This window comes from Bos indicus, chromosome 7 (genome assembly GCF_029378745.1).
Source record: "Bos indicus isolate NIAB-ARS_2022 breed Sahiwal x Tharparkar chromosome 7, NIAB-ARS_B.indTharparkar_mat_pri_1.0, whole genome shotgun sequence".
NCBI classification, from domain to species: domain Eukaryota; kingdom Metazoa; phylum Chordata; class Mammalia; order Artiodactyla; family Bovidae; genus Bos; species Bos indicus.
Window position 1 is genome coordinate 34232687 of NC_091766.1, and position 23199 is coordinate 34255885.

The window sequence follows — 23199 nt, forward strand, 5'->3', positions numbered from 1 at the left end:
TCCCTAGACCACTTGGGACATAGCTCCTGGCTGCAGAGCCCTTGACCTCACTGGCTAGCCCTCCTGGAGATTTGGTCAGCTGTCACAGAGTTGCAGCTGGTTTGAGACTGCAGCTGTGCAGGGTGATTTAACACTTAGAGACCACAGTAGCCAAGTTTAATATGAAAATAGATTCATTTGGGAACCAACACAGGCTTTCCAGGAACTCAGACTGCATAAGTCAAGATCAAGTCTTGGATGGAGATAGAATTTTTTTCCCCCTGGAATCACAAGTTCTCTAGGGGACCCTATACTATAAAGTCAGCCCTAATGTGCATGAACTTAAGACTCATTGATTTATCCTGTACACACTATTATACATAAAATAGATACCCAACAAGAACCTGCTGTATAGCACAGAGAACTATACTCAGTATTCTGTAATAACCCATAAGGGAAAAGAATCTTTTAAAAATATATATGTGTGTGTATGTATGTATATATATATATATATGTATAATTGAATCACTTTGTTGTACACCTGAAACTAATCCAACATTGTAAATCAATTATAGTTTTTTTTTTTTTTAAATAAAGACCCATTAATAACACCAGGAACAAAGCACCTCAGACCTGGCTTTTTCTCAAGCTCAACTTAGTATGTAGCAATCTAATGGATTTTTTTGCTAATTTTTTTTTCTTTTATCTTGTTTCCTACTTTTGGGTAGATGATCCAATGGGGACCTAATGCAGCAAGAAAATACTTTCAAGGGAAAAAAAGAGAGAATACCTACAGGAAAGAAATCTTTTTTTTAATGCATCTTTCAGAGTAGGAAGGTTTATGTCCATGTGGCCTTCCTGTACCTCTGAAGCATGGTCTCTGCAGATCAGTGGGAGAAAACTTGGGTTTCTGCAAGAGAAGCACATGAAAACACAACTAACCAGGTTGGGGAGATCCCCTGGAGGAGGTCATGGCAACCCACTCCAGTATTCTTGCCTGGAGAATCCCTTGGAGAGAGGAGCCTGGTGGGCCACAGTCCGTGGGGTTGCAAAGAGTCAGACACAATTGAACAACTTTCACTTTTCAACTTCTCTATAGAAGATTTCTCCCAACAGAGTTTAGGTTCACAGACCCTGGCCAACCAGGACAGTATGACTGGTAACCTGACAAGCTCCAACAAGAAGCTCTTCTCTTTCCTCCACCCTGCCGATAATCTTAAGTAAGTTGGCTGGCAATTGCAATAAAGGTTTGGATTGGAATTGTTGGAATCTGGGAATGTCAGTTTTGCATGTGATGACTGCTGCAAGTGCTTTCCTAAATACCATGGGGGCAAGGCTGCTGCTATACTGACTTTTTGTAGGCTGTACTCTTTGTTATTTGTTTTGTTTTTGTTTGTTTGCTTTTCAGCAACAAAGACATCAATGGTTCAATGATGGGGTATCTTATGCATGTAAAGCAAGATCCTGGAGTGACACGCTACCATGGGCAAAGGACAGCAGGCAGGACACGGTGGCAGGCTTTGTTCTGTTGCACTCTTTGGAAAAGTAAGACACAGGAAAGAATTGCAGTTGGGTTAAGCCTACTGTGGAGTTCAGAGGAGTTACATCCATTTCTAGTATAACAGAGCAAGATATGGTGATCACACTTTACAGTGGCCAGTGTCTAAAAGTTAAAAGTTTTTAATAAAAGCAGGACCATGGTTTCCATCTTAAACTTCTCTCTTGTACACTCAGATCCCTATGCGGGAGGTAAGATCTGAACATTCATGCATTCAGTCTTAAGGGTGCATGAGTCAGGCACTATTCTTGGTGTAAGAACAGAACGGACAGGTTCCCTGCACTTAATAGATCTTATGATCTAGAGAAAAAAGAGGATGAACAACACTTAAGTAAGTTCCTATCATTGCAAGTGCTAAAGAAAAACTGCTATCAATTTATCAAACAGAGATACGTTTGAAGCACTGTTAGTGTTTTACAAATATTAACTCATAACAACCTAAAAAGTAGGTACATAATTATCCTCATTTTTCAGATGAGAAATATATAGCACAAAAAGGTGAATTTAGCAAGCATGTAGTGAAGAGAGGATTCGAAGCTCAGAAGTAGAAACTGTTTCCTGAATGAAACAAGGTAACAGAATTCAAAACACGGAGGTACTGATTTAGAGAGAGCATCTAGGAAAGGTTTACCAGGAGGTGAATTTAGAGCTGAGATTTGAAAATTGAGAAGAAACAGTCAAGCAAGGATTGAAACAGAGCTCTCCAAGCAGCATGAACAGCACATGCGAAGGCCCTGTGGGAAGAACAACTTCATACCTCCTGGCACTAGAGGAGGTCACAGAGGGAGGCAGACTTGTTTGTGTGGAGTCTTGGAGGCCACAGTGGGGAGTATGGATTTTATTCCAGTTAGAATGGGGAGTGTTTCAGAAGCAGGGGAGTAAAATGATCCACTGTGCAAAACTACATAGTCCCCACTGTACATTTAAAAGAATGTAAATGTGTAGGAAAAAAGCCCTTGAGATCATACTACCTGATTAAGTGATTAACTCTGGGCATGGTTTGAGACCATGACAATGATCAAGGGTCATCATGACAATGATCTGGCTTTACCTGTCTATTACCTGAAAAGCTACTTTTGTAATTATACAAACGAATAACTTTTAAAAATAATTCAAGCTCCATAAAATCCCATATGTGTTGTGTAGCTTAAAACCTACTCAGTTACAAGCAGTTGCATCACTCTGAATTAAACACGTATTTGTGGAACTTGTGAACTCTCCTTCAGACACACACCGAGTTACCGTGTGTGCATCTCCCTTAGGGAAACCACAGGCTGTCATGTGTCTCATGTAGCGAGCAGAATGTCTTGGGGAGAAGTTGGTAAGACTGAGAAGAGGCAAGATAAGTAAAACTGATTGTGAGGATAAGAAAACCCAAATAGGGAGTAGGAACTCGATAAGTGAACTTATTTACAAAATAGAAATAGACTCACAGACATAGAAGACAAACTTATGGTTACCGAAGGGGATGGGAGGCACATAAATTAGGATTTGAGATTAACAGATACATACTACTGTACGTAAAATAAACAATAAGGACTTACTGTATAGCACAAGGAACTATATTCAATATCCTGTAATAACATACAATGGAACAGAATCTGAAACAGGATAATGAGTAACTGAATCACTTTGCTATGTACCTGAAACTAACACAAGACTGTAAATTAACTATTGTTGTATTGTTGTTCAGTCGCCTAGTTGTACCCAGCTCTTTGCAACCCCATGGACTGCAGCACGCCAGGCCTCTCTGTCCCTCACCATTTCCCCAAGTTTTCCCAAGTTCATGACCTTTGCATAGGTGATGCCATTCAGCCATGTCATCCTCTGATGCCCTCTTCTCCTTCTGCCCTCAATCTTTCCCAGAATCAGGGACTTTTCCAATGAGTCAGCTATTCTCAACAGATGGCCAAAATACTGGAGCTTCAACTTCAGCATACTTCGTTTAAAAAAAAAGAAAAAGAGTAAGAACTTGGCTGGCTTCTTCCAGTAGGAAGCAACGGATAATTCTATGCATTGTCTAAACTATGAAAACCATTTTTAGTATACAGTGAGCTACTGCCAATTTTTATCTTTCTTTGTAGAATGACCTGATGAAATGTTTTTTAAAAGAAACCTGGCTTATCTCCAACACCTACTCCCATGACAGTTGAGCCACTTGGGATTTCCTATACACTGTCATATCTGACTGCTTTCAGTCTTCCTCCTCCCTGTTCACAACCTCTCGTTCATCACATGGTCTATGTTTTGATGTGCGACTCTTCACTTCATCTCCTTTCATTCTCCTTGGAGACTCCAGCAGCCCCCACCTAGTTGCTTAATGCCTTCACTTCCAGCGACTTTTTTGTCCAGTCAGCTTTGGCGATTGCCTTCCATTGTCATACCCTGAACATATTCGTTACAAGTTATTAGCCACCAGTTCTGCAATTTACACCCACACATTCTACCTTCTGGGCTCAAGTACTCACGTTGCAGAATCCTTTCCTGTCGTGCGACCTCTAACACATCACTTGTATCTCTCTCTTGACACGCAGAGCCTCTTTCTGTCGTCTTCTCTGTCTTGCTTAGATTCCATGACTCATTATAATCCACAATCTTCTCTTTTCCTTCTAAAAAACTCTCTTTTTTACTCCTAGAAAACTTGGAGATTTTCCAGCTTAACGTTTTCTAATTTCTATGATCTTTTCTTTCTTGATGCATGAGTTCTTTACAGGTACATTTTTCAATACCAAAAATAAGGGAATTTCCTAGTAATCTTTTTGTTGATGATTTTGAGCTGACTGTCTTATTATCAGACAGCATATTCTGATTTCATTCCTTTTAAATACATTGGTTATCTGTTGCTACACAACATATTACTACAAAACCTAAACAGTTAAAATTCACAAATATTTATTGATTACTCAGTTTCTATGAGTCAGAAATCTGGACATAGTTTAATTGGGTACCTTCAACTCAGGGTCTCTCAAAACATCCCTCACAAGGCTGTGATCAAGGTCTTGACTGGCTGCAGTCAGCTCAAGGCCCATTTGGGGAGGACCCACTCTGAGCCCACTCCTGTGGCCACTGGCAGACCTCTGGTCATTACTGGTTATTGGCTGGAGATATCAGTTCCTTGCCATGTGCGCCTCTCTCCATAAAGCTACTCACAACTGAGCAGCTGGCCTCCCTCAAAGGCATCTAAACAGAAGTCATGGTGTTTCTTTAAAAAACAAACAAACAAAAAACACCAGACTTTATCTTTTAGAGAAGTTTTAGGTTCACAGCAAAATTAAGCACAAAGTACAGAGTTTCTTATACACCCCCTTCCCCTACACGTGTACAGCCACCCACACCACTGACACCTCCCACCAGAGTGGTACATTTCCTACAACTGATGAGCCTACATTAACACACCCTTATCACCCGAAGTCCATATTTTACATTAGGGTTCAGTCTTGGTGATATACATTTTATTGGTTTTGACAAATGTATACTGACAGGTATCTTCCATTCCTAAACCGCACAGAACAGTTTCACTGCCTTAAAAATCCTCTGGGCTCTCCCTGTTCATCCCTCCCTCTCCTTAACCCATGGAAACCACAGATCTTTTACTGTCTTCATTGTTTTTTCCTTTTCCAGAATATCATAGACAGCAGGTAACTTTTATTGGTTCCTATCATTAAGAAATATGCATTTAAGTTTCCTCCATGTCTTTTCATGACTTGATAGCTCACTTCTTTTTAGCTCTAAATAATATTCCATTATCTGGAGGTACCACAGTGATACAGAGGTCAATAAAAGTTTATTTACCTTTTCATCTATTGAAGGACATCTTGGTTGCTACCAAGTTTTGGCAAGCCTAGTCTTTTTGTCATCTAATCTTAGAAATAACAACCCATTACTTCTGTGGCCTTCAGTTTATTGGAAGCAAATAAGTAAGTCCAGTCCATATTCAAAAGGGAGAGATTACGCAAGGGTGTGACTATCAAGATGGGGGAGGGGTGAATCATGAACTCTATCTTAGATGTTGCCTACCACACCAGAGGAGATAAATGTTTAGAGCTAACTTGACATGCCTAAGCAGCCACGCCAGTTAAAGCCATGCCTTTTTAGAGTTTGTGGCTGAAAAGAGTCTACTTTTGTTTTTCTGTAGCATAATTTACCAAAGTACTAAGAACTACTGAGCAACACAATGAATGCTCTTGGCCCTACTGAGAATGATCCTAAAGCAACGTACAGTGCTGTAAAATTTTCTGCCAGCTCATTTTTACTGGAAAAAATAGAATCTTCCTCTGGCACATTTTCTTGTACAACTGCCCATCCGATTCAAGTTTCTAAAAAATGGACCTCCCAATTACACTGTGCCATTTATTCCACTCCTCCCTGTGCTGCAAAATGAAGTATATTAATAGAAGACAAAATATCCAATGAGTAAGATGACTCCAGTATTACTGCATATATTATATCACATATATCTACTTATACATCTGTACAGAAATGACGATGAACTGAATATCCAGTTTCACAAAGTAGGTACCCGCTTGCTAAAGATTTGGATGTAATGTTAAACAATAACGTAGAAAATTTTAAATAAAGAATATTTACCAATACTCATAGCAAAATATGTATATTTGTGACATTTTATATATAAATCAATAAAATACCACTGAAATGTATATGTGAAATCAGATTCTACTTTTCTTTTTTTGCAGGGAAACTTTATACTATTTACCCTCAGTTGGTATGGAAGGGTGATATATGGTGCTTTTTTCCTTCCTCAGATCCTAAAATCCCCCTACTAGTCCAACAGTTGGTGGAAAAAGTATTTGTTAAACCATCTCTCGGTGGGAACAGTGGATCTACATGCTTGACAACTTTTAACAGATGAATCCCTTAACTCTCTGAGAGATGTGCCCACATGCAGCACAGAACCTCTGCTCATTGCCTTATTGGATAGTTACATCCAACCGAAGTATGTTCTCATGTTGAAGGATGAGTGAATTTCTGCCTCAGGTGGAAACAAAAATCTCTAGGATAGCTAGTAAACAATGGCACCACCTCACCACAAGAGGGAGTAAAGAGCCACCAAAGCATCTCATTCAGTATTCTTAGAGCTAGGCTCTAGCGCTCTGGAGAAAACAGAAGTTTGGCTGTTTCTATTTCCCTCACCCTCTTTCCTGGTCTAATAATCCAGAGACTTTCTTCTGGCCAAAGACAGGGCCAGTACCTTCAGATCCCTCTATAGAGACAAGGAAAATAGAAGCGAAAGCAGCTTACTTCTCCTGTGCTGTCCTAGGCTGACTTTCCATGGAGCACTCCCCATACAGATTCACTCAGAATTGAAACAGGTTCCTGTCTCAATGCTGAAGGAACCCTTCAGTGCCTGCCTCTGCTCTCCAATTTTCTGCCTGAGCCCAAATATCTGGTTTCTGAGTATACATGCTACGTTCTGTGATTCAAGTAATCCTTGAATTAACTTATCACTATAACTAGGTGATACAGTGGTCAATGAGTAACTTTGAAAGGCCAACAGTAAGCAGAGAAAGGTCAGACTTAGAGCCTAGGAAAACACATCTTTCCTGCTGCTACTGCTGCTAAGTCGCTTCAGTCGTGTCCGACTCTGTGCGACCCCATAGATGGCAGCCCACCAGGCTTCTCCATCCCTGGGATCCTCCAGGCAAGAACACTGGAGTGGGTTGCCATTTCCTTCTCCAATGCATGAAAGTCAAAAGTGATAGAGATCTTCTGTTATAATCCACAATTGTTTCTAAGTCCTTTGTGCTGGGGAAGTTCTAAAACACTCAACTCCATAAGTGGTAAAACATTCATACTCTAAGCATATGGGGTGTTTGGGGATTTTTTTTTTTTTTTTTTTTTCATTGTTAGCACAGCCTGGGGAAAAAGAAAATGATGAATAGAGCTGAGTAAGACAGTTTCCCTTCAGCAGAGTTAGTCAGATGCTGCAAGCAGAATGTCAGGCTAAAATACAGGGAGGAGTAAATACAATGGGAGATAACTTATGACAACAGAAATGTGATTCCTTGAGTACTGACTAATGTTTATGAATACACACAGATTCAATAGAGCAGTTTTCCAAACTACAGTTTAAAATATTTTGAAAATAAATGATCAAATTATTGTCACAAGAGTTCACTCTTTTACTAGATTTCTATGATAACTCTTCTCCAAAGAGTTCAAAGTGTTGTACTAAGTAGAAATATTCCTTTTTTAAAAACAGTGTCAGAGGCAAACCTTAATCTAGTTATGATGTGCTGGGAGAAAAGATGGGAAAACCATAACCAAGATGCTTTGAAGAGTGAGGATGACTCTAGATGGCTGAAGAAAGAGCATTGGTGGAATCTTAGCTGACAACATTCAGCTAAGCTAAAGGAGTGAGAATACAGCCACAGTCATGTGCCATAGGCATCTCAAAAGCTTGGGGGAGCTGACTGCAACTTGGGAGACACATCGCATCTTGAATCTTGTAATCTTCCAACAGATTTCAGATCCAGAACTTCTCATGATGCAATTCCCCAGACTCTTCTCCCTAATACTCTTCTGCTATGAACACTGGTCCCTCTTCTACAATGCTCATTTATTATGGAGAAATCTATGCCTCTATCTCATTACAAACTTGTATTCTTGCCATTGTTATCTGTGTTTCTTCCTAGCTTTAGATTTGTTCAAATCAAAACAGTTTTACAGTTGGGCTCCAAAAGCTCAGAAATTTCTCGGGAGCAGGCCAGCCTGTATTCAGGCTAAGTCTCTCTGTCAGGCTGTAGCTCAGAAGCTTCAACCAAGGAATGTGAGTCCCAGTGGCTTGTCATGACCCGTCTCTGCAGTCAGGGGAAGATGAAGCTTTGACTGGTTGGACCTGGGTCTCAGATACATTTAGAGCTGGGGGTGAAATTAGCTCTATCTACATTAGGAGTAGGAGAAGAGTAGATTCCCAGTTAAAGTGAGAAGCTATTAGAAATAGAGTAAGTGAACTCTGAGCCACCGAGAAGCCACACAGGCGCACCTCCCCCACATTTCAGCCCTTCCCTCTCCATCATATCCTAGCACAGTCCCCTTTGGCGTCTAAGGAGCCTTGGATGTCTGAGTCTGGTGCGAGTGGAGCCCTCGGTGTTGTGCAGTGCGGTGGTCCTGACTATTCGCGAACACGCACCTGGGCATTGCTGTGTGATGAGGATCACTAGCATTCACGTGGTCACGGCTGTTTCAGTCTCGGCTCATGCTTTTTGTTAATTTCTATTGTCACCAAGTGACACCCCCCACCCCCACCATACACACACACACACATCACAGGGAGACAAGGCAAGCCAATAATAACATCTAACAGTAACAACAGACCTCAGATAACAGCCATCACTGTGATAAGGGACACTTCAAAGATGGTAAGGGTGATGGAAGGTGTTCATTACCACTGTTTTAAATTCATCTTATAAATAAATTCATCATAGAACAAGGCATGTCACCTATACAAAAATTCATGTAAAATAAATCATTTGTTTCAAATAAACATGTCTATTTCCTCCTTTTCAGCATTAAAAAAAGAGTAGGTACATTTTACCTACATCCGGTTTCTATATTAACCATGTTTAATCAAATCAATTATTGAGTGGTTCACTAAGAAAGAGTGATTGTCCTTCCACAGTGAAACATCTTCTCCAAATTTTCAGAGCAGCAGTCAGATGTAATAAGAATATAACAATTCTTCCCAGGAAAGATATCTTTTTTCCCTCAAGGTGATCCAGCTCTGCCCCCACACTCTGTAGTTTGCCACTGGAAAATCCCACCATCAGCCTTTCAGGTGGCCATGGGGGTACTAACTGTTAGGCACTAGGCCTGCTGATGTTCTCAGACCTGTACTGAACGAATGTGGGCTCAGGAGCCGGAGGGTGAGGACTTCACCCCGCTAGACTGGAGGGTTCACAGGCAAGGGGCGGTACCTGCGGTGGCTAAGAGGGCAGCCACCGTCCCAGCTACACCACATACCCGCTGTGTGTGCAACAGTCCTTCCTGAGACTTCATTTTCTCACCTATAAAATGGAGATAAGAGTTCCCACCCTTATACTAAATAAAGAAATTGAATTTGATGAGGGTTTTGATTTGTGCTGTGGGTTTTTTCATTGTGTTTTTAAGTGCCCAGGAGGTAAAGCTGGGTCTGAACTCTTAACTCCATCAGGAGAAGGACTGTCATTGACAACTTGGAGCAGCCTTAAACTGAGCAAGAGGAACAATCGTTAGATAACTTTGTCCTTCACTAAATAGAAGAAAACAACCAGTGCTTAGATTTCCCTTAACTTACCAACTTGGAAGAGCTAGCAAACAAATCTTAGTTAGCTTAAGGAATGTTTAAAAACCCTAATATCTTCTTTCTGGAGAGCTTGTACTTCTAGTTTACATTATTTTGACTCTTAGTTCTGGTTCAGAGATATAAGATGATACATCACACAATCCCAAGAGAAAAAGTTCAGAGCATTATTAATAGTGATAGCTTATATTTATTGAGGAGGTGTTGGACATTCTGTTCGATGTGCCTTAATGATTATTTGAGAAAGGTACTCTGGATAAACCCACTGTACAGATGAGAAAACTGTTGTGTCCAGCTCTTTGTGACCCCATGGTCTGTAGCCTGCCAGGCTCCTCTGTCCATGGGATTTTCCAGGGAAGAATACTGGAGCAGGTATTTCCTTCTCTAGGAGATCTTCCCCACCCAGGGATCATACCTACATCTCCTGCATTGGCAGGAAGATTCTTTACCACTGAGCCACCAGCCCCCAAAATACTTTAAATGATCACAAATGCTTTAAAATAATATATTTTAATTTGAATTAATATATTCTCATGATAGTTTAGGACAGACTTTAATTCTGAATTCTAGCTGGTCTGCCTCCCTTGACCAGGCCCAGTGCCCACTGGTTTGTTTCTAGGCAAAATTTCCAGCACTAAGGTTTCTTAGGTTCCCTCTCCCTTCTCTAAAAGAGCAAGAGTTTTCCACATGGAATATAAAACCAACCTAGCAATCATCTAGTATCAATCAGAACTCTTTCGGTTATAGAAAAGAAATAACTCAAACTGGCTTAAGCCAAAAAAAAAAAAAAAAAGTAAATATATCAGCTCTTGGAACTGAGGAAGTCCAGGAAGAGGCGACCGCAGGTGTGACTGGACGTACTGCCTCAGATGATAGCATCACAACTCACTTTATCTCCATCCCTCTGCTTCTCAGGGAAGCACACTGGTTGCCAGAAGCTCCAGACTCATAGCCTCACAGTTTCAAGTCCACTGAGGAGAAAGGATGATTCTTGGCCTATGTCTCAAGCAAAAGTGCTAGGTTGATTTATAGTTGAGCCTCATTGCAAAGGTGTATTATATATTCAACCTTGAATCAATCATTGGTGCAAAAGGGAGGACATGCTCTGATTGGCCAGACCCAGGTCATGTGCCCAGCTGTCGTCAGAGGTGCCATCAGTGTCTGGAAAGAGAGTTGGGGACAGGTGGTACTCCTGACCTACAGAGTAACCCAGATGTCATTAACAACAGAAAGAGAATGGAAGCTGAGCGGCAGAATGTAAATGATTACAACCTAAACGGTGATAGGTCCTAATACACTATGAGTCCAGGGACTTGACAACATGTATTCTTAACTCAACTCTGGGCCAGTGAATGACAGCAAGACATAACATTAGAAGTCAGAACAATTTCTGAAACCCTGGCCAAATAATGATTGCCAACATATGGGCAGAGGTCCCGTGCTCTGGTGAAGTATAGATTTAAACAGTTAACATAAAGCATCTCTCACTCAACAATGAAGTTTTGCCAGAGTCAATACCTGTGAATCCAGAGCACTGTAACAAGTGTTAACCACCACTGTTCCTCCACACTCATTTTGTCATGACCTTGGAAATTCCAGGATTTAGAACAAACGAGCCATAACAGAGACTGAAGGGGCCAGAGGCAAGCAGGCTCAGAAGGTTTCAGCTTAGTGCTGAAAAGCTAACAGAGAAGAAAGACACTTATCAGATGGTGTCCATATGGTTTACATATAGGGTACATGAGATTTAAGTCAAATCTACAGCCAGGGACAAGGATGATGCAGAAGAGACCAACCAATCACCTTTCTTAGAGCTGGGAGCCTCCAAGAATACAGCCTCAGCTGAGCACCAGGAATGAGAGGGGTCATTGTTGAAGGGAATGGCGGACTGGTAAGACGGAATGTGGTTCTGGTTGGATGGAACTGTTAGCACAGCCCTGGTAGGCTTGGTTGAATACATTATTATATTTCAAAAGTAAAGAGAAAGGTGCAACACAATAGCTAGTGAATATTTTCAAAATGAGTATTACTATTTATCTCTAAATAGGAATCTTTCTCAAATATAAATTGTTCATTTTAAATGTCCCAAGGATTAACCAATTCTCCTAAATAAATTTTGTGCATCGGAGTCCTTCTGCATCAAACAGCCTGGATAACGAAAGCTTATTCAAATATAAGATTCGGCAACTAGCAGTAACTGCCTTCTTAGACAAGGCGGTTACTAACTACAGAGATATCTTAGCCCAGCAACCCAGCCTCAGGTCACACTCCAAACCACTCCCATCACTTTCACATCCTTGTCCACATTTTCCAGGAAATGGTGATGATGACGACAATGGCAGCTAATAAGAAAGAGACACTGATGTATAGAACAGTCTTTTGGACTCTGTGGGAGAGGGAGAGGGTGGGATGATTTGGGAGAATGGCATTGAAATATGTATAATACCATATATGAATCGAGTCGCCAGTCCAGATTCGATGCATGATACTGGATGCTTGGGGCTGGTGCACTGGGACGACCCAGAGGGATGGTATGGGGAGGGAGGAGGGAGGAGGGTTCAGGATGGGGAACACATGCATGCCTGTGGCGGATTCATTTCGGTATATGGCAGAACCAATACAATATTGTAAAGTTTAAAAATAAAAATAAAATTAAAATTTCAGGTTTTAAAAAAAAGAACCAAGCCCTTACTATGTGCTAATCACTCTTCTTTACCCAAGTGCTTTGCATCGGTTATTTAAGTATTACAATTATTTTCTATATTACCATATATAAAATAGATGAGTGCAAATTCAATGAGTGAAGCAGGGCACCCAAAGCCAGTGCTCGGGGACAATCCAGAGGGATGGGGTAGGGGGTGGTTTGGGATAGTGGGGACACATGTATACCTGTGGCCAATTCATGTTCATGTATGGCCGAAGAAACACTACAATATCATAATTATCCTCCAATCAAAATAAATTGAAAACAAATGAACTAATTTAAAAAATACTATCTTGGCTTAACAGACAAAAGTAACAAAAGATGGAAAAAATAGTAACCTACACAGCAAGTGGGTTCCCTCACCCACATGTTTAACCCAGTTATCTGATTTGTGGATATGATAGTATGGATCTCAATTTTCTTGCTTTCAATAATAAGTTGGTTGTTACTTCTAATAATTGTCAGCATTTGAATTTGGATGTGCACGATCAAGCCTCACATAGGTAAGGACAGGACTGAGATGATTTAGGTAATTTTTTAACAACAACTTTCTTTGACCTATCACAGAACATTCTGCCACTGAACACCCGATTCAACTCAGCCACCAACCCATTTTCTGTAGCAGGCTGTGTAGAGAGTAGGGCTCTCAGTGTTGGTCCTGGGTTCAAGACCTGGCTCTACCACCTACCACTGAGTCACTGGGAAATTTTCTTATCTTTTCAGTGTTAGTTCCTCTTCTATAAAACAGAACATCGTACACCTCCCAGTGAGAAAGTATAGTACAGAACAGCTGTGTTATGTTGCATATGTGTGCGTGCTCAGTCACTCAGTCATGTCCAACTCTTTGTGATTCCACGGACCATAACCCATCAGGCTCCTCTTTCCATGGGAGTTTCCAAGCAAGAATACTGGAGTGGGTTGCCATTTCCTGCTCCAAGGGATCTTCCCAACCCAGGAATCAAAGCCACGTCTCCTGCACTGGTAGGAGGATTCTTTACCACTGAGCCAACCTGGCATGTTAGCCCCAGTAAATGCTTCATGACAGCATCATATCCAGTGTGGGGAAGACGGACTCCCAAGATGATCAATAAATGATACCTGCAAAAGGAACAGAAAATTCACCAGAATACAGGAAAGGATTAAATTCAGAGATAGCCATTCTGTCTCCGCAAGAACTAATCTTGACGGAAATAACCCTCAATGTGCCACTTCCTCTTTTCTGGAGCAAAGAACAATTTTATCATCTGTGAGAACTTCCATCAACATTTCCCTGATCCACCCTTACTTGCATGTATGGTTTTCAAATTATAACCACAGCAGCAGTTCTGTTAAAGGAGAGGAAATGTGGGGGAGAGGGTTGGAGGCACAGGTCAGGCAACTGACTGCTTCCTTTAGGGGTGCCCCTTCTTGCGATACCACGAAGCTGATGGTGATGGTTCACCACCGCTCAGGGCTATGATCCCTGCTCCAACTCATTAGTCTTGCTTCTTGGTAATATCTACTTCCCCCTACCAAAACTATTCCTCCGTAAAAGTAACTCTTATTTCCGTGAAAAGATGGACTAAGAAGGAGGAGAGGGTAGGAGTTTGGTACACAGTAGTACATATTTCAGAACTTACGTAGGTCACAGCATCATCCTCATCATTATCCCATTACCCCATTATTTGGTCATTGTTGTTTGTTAGACATCAGAACTGCTATTGGTTGGCAGCTGACATTAGGCCATATCTAACTACGACATACCTTGGAGAGTATCCACATTGGTATTTGCTTCCTAAAGTTGGCAGTCAGTCACTCTTAGAGATGGTTCAAGAGAATACTTGATGAATCTTACAAGAGAAGCCAGATACGAAAGAGTATATACTGAATGATTCCATTTATATGAAGTTCAAAAACAGGCAAAACTAATCTAGTACTAGAAGTCAAATACTGGATGCCTTGGGTGGGGACTCCTGGGCAGCACTTGTGTTTTTCTGTTTTGTTCTGGTACATCCCATGGCTTGTGGGATCACAGTTCCCCAACCAGGGATTGAACCCAGGCCCATGGCAGTGAAAGCCCTGAGTCTTAACCACTGGCCTATCAGGGAATTCCCAAAATGTTCTTTTTCTTAGCCGGAGTGCTGCTTAACAGGTGTGTTCCCTTTGTGAGAAATTTATAGCACTGTACCCTTATAATTTTCCACATGTATGTTATATTTCAGTAAGTTTACTGAGAAGAGGAGGAGGAGGAGGAAGTAAAGGAGGAGGAAAGAATGAAACACAATAAAGACAAAAGGACATGAATGAAAACTTAAATCAACCCAGAAATCACTCAGTGGGTGAATGGTTTAATAGACTCTAATACATCCATATAATGGAATACTACTCAGCAATAAAGGGAATGATTTACTGATACATGCAAGAGGTCCAATATGTTAGCGAAAAAGAGGTCAGTCTCAAACAGTTTTGTTTTTGTTTAACATAACATTCTCAAAGAGATAAAATTCGAGGTGGAGAACAGATGATTGGTTATTAGGGATGGGAAGGGAATGGAATGGCAACAGGTATGAGTACAGAGCAAGACTAATGAGTTGGAGCAGGTAGCATGGGAGAATTCTTTTGTGGTTCTGTATCTTGATTATGGTAGTGGTTACAGGAATCTATACATGGGATTGGAGAAGGCAATGGCACCCCACTCCAGTACTCTTGCCTGGAAAATCCCATGGACAGAGGAGCCTGGTAGACTGCAGTCCATGGAGTCGCTAAGAGTCAGACAAGACTGAGTGACTTCACTTTCACTTTTCACTTTCATGCATTGGAGAAGGAAATGGCAACCCACTCCAGTGTTCTTGCCTGGAGAATCCCAGGGACGGGGGAGCCTGGTGCACTGCTGTCTATGGGGTTGCACAGAGTTGGACACGACTGAAGCGACTTACCAGCAGCAGATACATGGGATAAAGTTACATAGAACTCTATACACATACACACACATGAGTGCAGATCAGAAAAAATGAACCTTATTTAGTGAAAACTAAATAAAGTCACTATCTAGTACCAATATCAATTCCTGGTTTTGGGATTGTACTACACCCATACAACAGGTCACCATAGACCAAGCTGTATACAAGGTACAAAGGACTCTCTGCACCATCTTTACAATGCTTTATGACTACAACTATTTTAAAATGAAAAGCTTAAAAGACAAAAAAATTAAAAAAGTCTTCGACCCTATCCAGTTTAGATTATTCCCATGCATACTTGCAAAAGCTGCTCCGCTCAGGAAAGGCTGTGACCCTGGAATTCCTACCTTAGTGTCAAGCACTGTCAGATGAAAAGATACAGTCCTCACATGGAAGCACATCTACAGAAAATACCCTCAAATGGTGAGGGAAAAGGGCAGCCCAACTATGTGTTCAGACTCATGGTTTTTCCCTCTTGTATGATTTGCATAAAAGTTTTCCAACCAGTCCATTCTGAAGGAGGTCAGCCCTGGGTGTTCTTTGGAAGGAATGATGCTGAAGCTGAAACTCCAGTACTTTGGCCACCTCATGCGAAGAGTTGACTCATTGGAAAAGACTCTGATGCTGGGAGGGATTGGGGGCAGGAGGAGAAGGGGATGACAGAGGATGAGATGGCTGGATGGCATCACCAACTCGATGGACATGAGTTTGAGTGAACTCCAGGAGTTGGTGATGGCCAGGGAGGCCTGGCGTGCTGCGATTCATGGTGTTGCAAAGAGTTGGACATGACTGAGCGACTGAACTGAACTGAACTTTCATACCAATTTAGAATTTCAGGTTCCTTTCACAAAACTATACTCTTCACATATGTGTAGAATGATTTTCTTAAATATTATGGGAACCTGTAGAGCAACTACTCTCCAATAAAATTAATTATAAAAAATATGAGAACCAAACAGTATAATTAAAGGTAAGCCCCCAGGGTTAACATCTGTACTGATACCACCATTGGAACATGATTGACAAGTTTAGATTGTCTCAGATTCCAAATTCATTCTCTACTGACAGCGACCAGGAGGTGAGAGCCTCTCTCCAAGATGGCTGCTTCCCTTTCCCTGACACTAAAAGGAACAGGAGCCAATGCACCATCAGTGAGATCACTGCTTTTAAAGTCTGGAAGAGGAGAGCGTGGCAAACTCGACTTTAATGCATATTAGAGATGCCATTGTCCTTCTTGGTCTGCTAATGAATAAAAGCCAAACTTTAGAACATAGTTCAAAACAAAGGATAGGTTTTTCAGCCATCGGTCATGTTTACATAGTATTTATTCTTGGTTGAAGTTGTGTGGTTAGTCAAAGGATAGAGCAGTTCAGTTCAGTCACTCAGTGGTGTCCAACTCTTTGCGACCCCATGAATCGCAGCACGCCAGGCCTCCCTGTCCATCACCAACTCCCAGAGTGCACCCAAACCCATGTCCATTGAGTCAGTGATGCCATCCAACCATCTCATCCTCTGTCGTCCCCTTCTCCTGCCCTCAATCTTTCCCAGCATCAGGGTCTTTTCAAAGGATAGATAAAACAAACTAAAACTTCAAAGACCATATTTTGCAATCAGGAGAAATTAAAAAATTCTGTCACATTAGCATGTACTGGGAAGTGTGATTTACCCAAATAGGACTTCGGACACCAACTCTCTGAATGTAACCCAGTGAAAAGGAAAAGACCTCTACCTTGTCTAGAGCCACGAGGAAACTTCCACTGGTGATGGAACACAGTCAGCGTCTAAACCCCACCCAGGGCTTCATCCTCAGGCTGTTCTTGGGCCTGCTCCATTCCTTTGCCAGTAAGAGCACGTGCTGTTTGTCAATGTTTCTTCTCCCAGACTCAAGGATCTCAGGGTAGTGATTAGTGATAAGAGAGCAGACAGAATCAAATGATGGGCAGGACCCATGAGATCTGGTTCAGTGGCGTGGCTGGAAAGGAACATGGAAGGGTCATCCTCCCTGGGTCAGTTCAATCATATACTTCTGTGTCCTGGCCTGAGGCCTCAAGGGACATAGATATACATCACTGAAGATGAGGATATGAAACCAGAGTTTATCTAACTTTGCAAGTTGGGCTGCAATCTATTTCTAGGAAAAAAAAAAAAAAGACTTAAAAATCCTTTCCTTCTCTATGTTCATACTAACACTATTTACAATAGCCAAGACATGAAAACAACCTAAATGTCCATAGACAGATGAATGGATAAAGATGTGGTGTATATGTGTGTATATATATATATACACACACACACACACACATATGGAATAGTACTCAGCCATAAAAAGAATGAAATAATGTCATTTGCAGCAACATGGATGGATTTAAGAGATTATCACACTAAGCAAAGTCAGAAAGAGAAAGATGAATACCACATGATATCATTTATACATGGAATCTAAAATACAACACAACTTTATTCAACATCCCAGGTAAAACAGTGGAAAAGTATATGAAAAAGAATATATGTATAACTGAATGACTTTTCAGTATAGCAGAAATTAGCACAATATTTTAAATCAACAATACCTCAACAAAGTTAAAAAAGTCTTTCCTATTGCTATTTCTCAGATACTTCCAATAATTAATTAATTAAGCATTAATTAAAATGTTGCTTCTTAGTTTTCTTTTAGATTCTTCCATTCAGTATAGCTTGTAATCAATATTTTGCCAGGGACTTATTTACAATCATTTTTATTTTGAACGAAAAAATATGCCCTGTAAACATTTTTCTTTTAGCTATACACACACACACATTCCATTGATTTTGAAAAAGAAATCTGCCACTGCTTTGAACTTATTGCTTTTAAACTTTATTTTTTGGCAATGCCATGGCATTGGGGATCTGAGTACCCCAACCAGGGATCAAACCCATGCCCCCTGAATTGGAAGCAGAGAGTCTTAACCTCTGGACTACCAGGGAAGTCTCTGAGCTTATTACTTGTAAGATATGCATTTAACACTCAAGAAACTGAAAATGTTAAAGCCAGAAAGCCTATGTGAAGCTAACAAAGCCTTGGACTCCCCCTCATCCCTGGAATTGGTAACTTACTTGTACATTGTCAGTGTCCTCATCAGTCAGTAAACTCCTCAGGTATAGGAACCAGGAGTTACTGTGGTTCCAAATCCCAGCCTGACATTGGGCACATAATAGGTGTTCAATCATTTCTTAAATTGAAGGGATTAATATATCAGGCATAGATGGGACTCACATTTTCACATGGACAACAACTTTAGCCCATTTCGTTATATAATTTCATTTTATGTACATATAAATATATATAATTATATTAAAGTGTATATATACGTATATATTCAGTTTCAGTTAAAATAAACTATTCCATGAAGAAATCCAGATTCCCTATATACTCTGTTGTCTCTGTTGGAGCCATGGGGGGAAAATAATGATACAGTACCTATTCTTCAAAGATGGCTCTCACAATCATTCATCCTAGAATCCATGCCCTTGTGTAGTCCTTCCTAGACTAAATTGGAGTTGGGCCCATACATAATAAAAGAACAACTCAGCAGGCTTGGGATGGTCAGATTCTGTACTTTTTAAGGAGAGGACTGACCTCTGACTAGCTCCTGGGAGGTAATCTCTAAGACCTTGCCATATTCTGTCTGATAAGAGTCCCTGTGTATATCCAGTGCCTTAAGTCATAACCAGATAGTTCATGTTAACTGTGTGATTGATGGTAAACACGTTTTTGTTCATCTTGGACTCTGAACCCATCTGTATCAGTTTGACCTCTGGAGGATAGGGAGACTGAGTAACTCTGGTCAATCACGTGGGCATTCCACGCTTATGAGACTGACCCTTAATAAAAACCTTGGACAAGGCTCAGGTGAGCTCCCTGGTTGGCCACACTTTGTGTGTGTTATCACACACCAGTGCTGAGACAATTCATTGTTATCTGTAAAACTCCACTGGCAAAGCGCAGCCAGACGCTTGCACTTGGTTTCTCCTGGACTCTGCTCTATGCTCTTGTTTCCTTTGCTGATTTTAACCTGTGCCCTTTCACTGGAGTAAATCTTAACTGTGAGTATGATAGTATTTCTGAGTTCTTTTCTTCTAGAGAAGCTGCAGTCCTGATGGCAGTCTCGAGGACCCCACGCAGAGCCTGCAACTTGCTTCAACCAGCAGAATGAAGCAGAAGTGACACTGTGCCTGTTCTGGGTATCCACCTTAAGAAGGCCTAGAAACTTCTGCTCCTGCACTTAGGGCATATCTTGAGTAATAGTAACCAGAGACCTCAGGAAGAGGAGAGGCTCAGCCACTCCAGCAGCACGGTCAAATCTCTCAAGACATCAGTCTCAGCGACTGGCTGACTGCAACCATGTAAGATCCCATCAAAGACAACTGCCCAGTTAACCCAAAGAATCATGAGCCGTAACACAATTGTTGTTTTAAAACACTACATTTTGCGGTAGCTTGTTAGGTAGCACCAGGTAACTAAAACCAGCAGAATGATAAAATAATTGAAGACATTCAGAATTTAATTGGCTAAGAGATCACACATAAGTAACTGTCACAAACGATTAATAATTCAACTCAAAACAATTTTCCTAAATTGAAAGCAAGAAACATTTTTTAAAGAGGACTTGGATTTAATAAAATTCTCTCAGGCTGCAGAAGTTGTATATTTTGTTTTAGGCTCCAGGCTTATTTTCATAGCTTATGTAAACAATACCTCACACAGGAATAGTCTTTAGGAGGTTTCAAAGCTCTTCGTGTTTTGTTTAATTTTATCCTTAAAATGAAACTATGAGGTAGTTGATTTCATCCAAAATTTAAAGATAAGGAAAGAGAGCTCCCTGGCAGACAAGGAGCTGGGAACACTGGTTTCAATTGCTCCAGACATGCCCTCTGGACACTGCTGGGCTCCCCTGGCCACCCTACAGTGAGTCCCCAGGAGGAAAAAATGCCAAGCTCGGACACATAATGTCTGAAAATACTATGGAACGTTTCTACTCATGGATTTCACTTCACGTTGTTCAGTGACTATTTTAGCAAGTTAAAAACATGCCTCTTCAGTCATGAGAGCACAAAGTCCATACGACTGGGGAGCAGCAATAATCCTGGCCCTTTTATCTAATCATCAGCAAGTCTTCCTCTAGGACATTAGATGTCTTATAAATATTTGCAAATTTGCTTGGCAAGTATTTACCCTTTAGTGAAAACAAGCGGTCTTAGAAGAGAGCTAACAAGTCACTTAGAACGGGTGAGGGTTGGCTGATAAAAGCCCACTTCCAGGAATATGAAACCTGAGCTTCTTATAAAATGTCAATCATCCCAGATAATGGTGACCATTTAGGTAGGTAAACTCAGAGTTTTCACTTCTCTGTCTTGTGTTTATACCTCACATCAGGCAGTTTCAAATGACTTCATGCATCTGTAAGCTTTTAAACGGAAAAACCAAAGTACAAAGAAGTATATTGTTTTGAATCATTCTGCAAATCAAAACACATACTTTAAAAAATCAAATATTCTTTCCCTGTGGTAAGAACAAACCCCAAGTGCCTGATCAGCCAATTATTTCCATGAGGCAAAAATACAGTTACGCAGTTGTTGGTGGGGAAAGCAAAGAATTTCCTTAGCCACCCATGAAGGAAGATGAGGGGCCTTACCCACTGGCTGGCTACCCTTACAAAGACTGCATGGAAATTTGGTGGACACAGAGCACAATGCTCTATACTTAAGAATATTTTCCGAGGCACAGATGTTTTTCTCTTAACTGTGAACGCTGGCTGACTTGTCTGTATCCTTTTTCAGGGCTCAGCAGACAGGATGTCTTTGGAGTAGCTTGTACCCCTATGACTTGGGGCTGATGATTCTTGCTAGATGGAAAATACATCTTCGGCTAGACAGACATGAATCAATATTATATAAAAATGTTTCCATTTTGGGAAATTTCCAGAGAGAAACCTGTCTTTCTGGCTCTGGGCACATGCAAGTAACCAGCAGGACACCTCAGTGAAAGAGAAAATGGATTTCCAACAGTTTGCCATGATGGTGATATGAGATTATAAGCTTCTAAATATTTTCCTACTCTCCTGTTTTGCAAGCAAAAAGTCAACTCATTTTTCTGGTTAGTGACTCAGTGATTCATTAGGGGGTTTCTATAAAGACTTAAAATTGAATCACAGCAAAGAAAATTATTTCTGAGCTAGAATAAAATTGTATGTCATAAACAACACAGGGTACTAAAACCTGCTTTGAGCCAAACAAATAATATAGAAGCTTTATGCCCACAAATGCAATAGATCAAGTAAACCAGTGATTTTTTGGAACACTGCGAAGTTCAACTAATTTAGATAATGCCAGTTTGGAAATGTAAGATTGGATAAAAATGTAAACATAGTATAAATACTATTAACATTCTAATTTTGCTTTTATTAGGATATTTTAATTTCCTAGCAGTTAAATAGTACTTAACTTTTTACTACAAATACTTCATCATATGGATGGGCACATTCATCTTACATTTTTTATCTGTATGCTAAATTACAACTTAGGTGCTCTCATCAAGTATCTCAAGGATAAATTAAAATGCTCAGTAAGAATCCAATTGATATGTACAGAGCACAAAAAAAATGTGATTTTAGTCCTTTAATGGGGAGGAATCCACCAGAAAGTTTAAATTTTCTATTTTTTTTAAGCAGTAATGTGGTGGGAGAAAAAAATCTAAAAAAGAACTGGTTTATAAGACAAAAAAAGAAGCATTATTTCTGTGCCATTAAAGTTCCTAACATTTGGTCTTCTTTTCACTAATTTTGAGTTCTATATGAAAGATATAGTAACCAGAAAAACACAAGGCTATTTTTAGGCTTACTTGCTCCGATGTTTCCAGTTTCTCAACCTGGAAAATAATGTTGAAGTTTTAAATCAATGCCATACCTCTTCTGGGGAATACAGTGGTGAACCTCTGCTTGTCTTGGTTGCGGGCACGTAGAGTGCCATGAGTATCCACAGAAAGCCCACCTGGCAGGGGAGGCATACCATACTGCAGGAGTCAGTGTTCAAAGTTATTGTTAATTGGAAGCACCTTGAAGTTCCAGAAGGGACCAAAAATTTGAACCATGAAATGCCCCCAAATTAGGAGCCATGTTGAAAACTTCATTAAGATTTCTTTGCATAAAACCATACCCAGAACGGGTCAGATCTGTATGATTTAAATACCTTCTAAAATGCCATTATGTGAAAATCCATTTCAGAAGGACACTGCCCACTCCTCTCTGAGCTAATGATGTTTCTAGGACTGTTTTTTTCCCCCCTATATCATCATTAAATGAAAATAAGGTTTTATTAATATAAACTGGTTTTGACACGAGACCTACGTGACCTCAGGCAAATTCCCTAGTTTCTCTCGCCTTAATTTCCTCATCTGTAGAACAGTGAAGGTTGTGGTGGGCACTGAATGAGTTACTATGCCTGGCACATGGTACCTACTCTGTAGTGTCAGTTGTTAACAGTAGCATTATCACTCACCTAATAAATTAGCTCATAAAGTTTGCAGAGAAGCCATCAGAATGAAATTTTAAAAAACCAATTATAATACAATTCATGATTTTTTTCTAAAATGTAATAAAAAGATTCAGTTTTTCATAAGACCCTAAAATGACTATGAACTTGGCTCAGAATTATCTATCCTAAGCACATTCGTATTCTTTCCAGC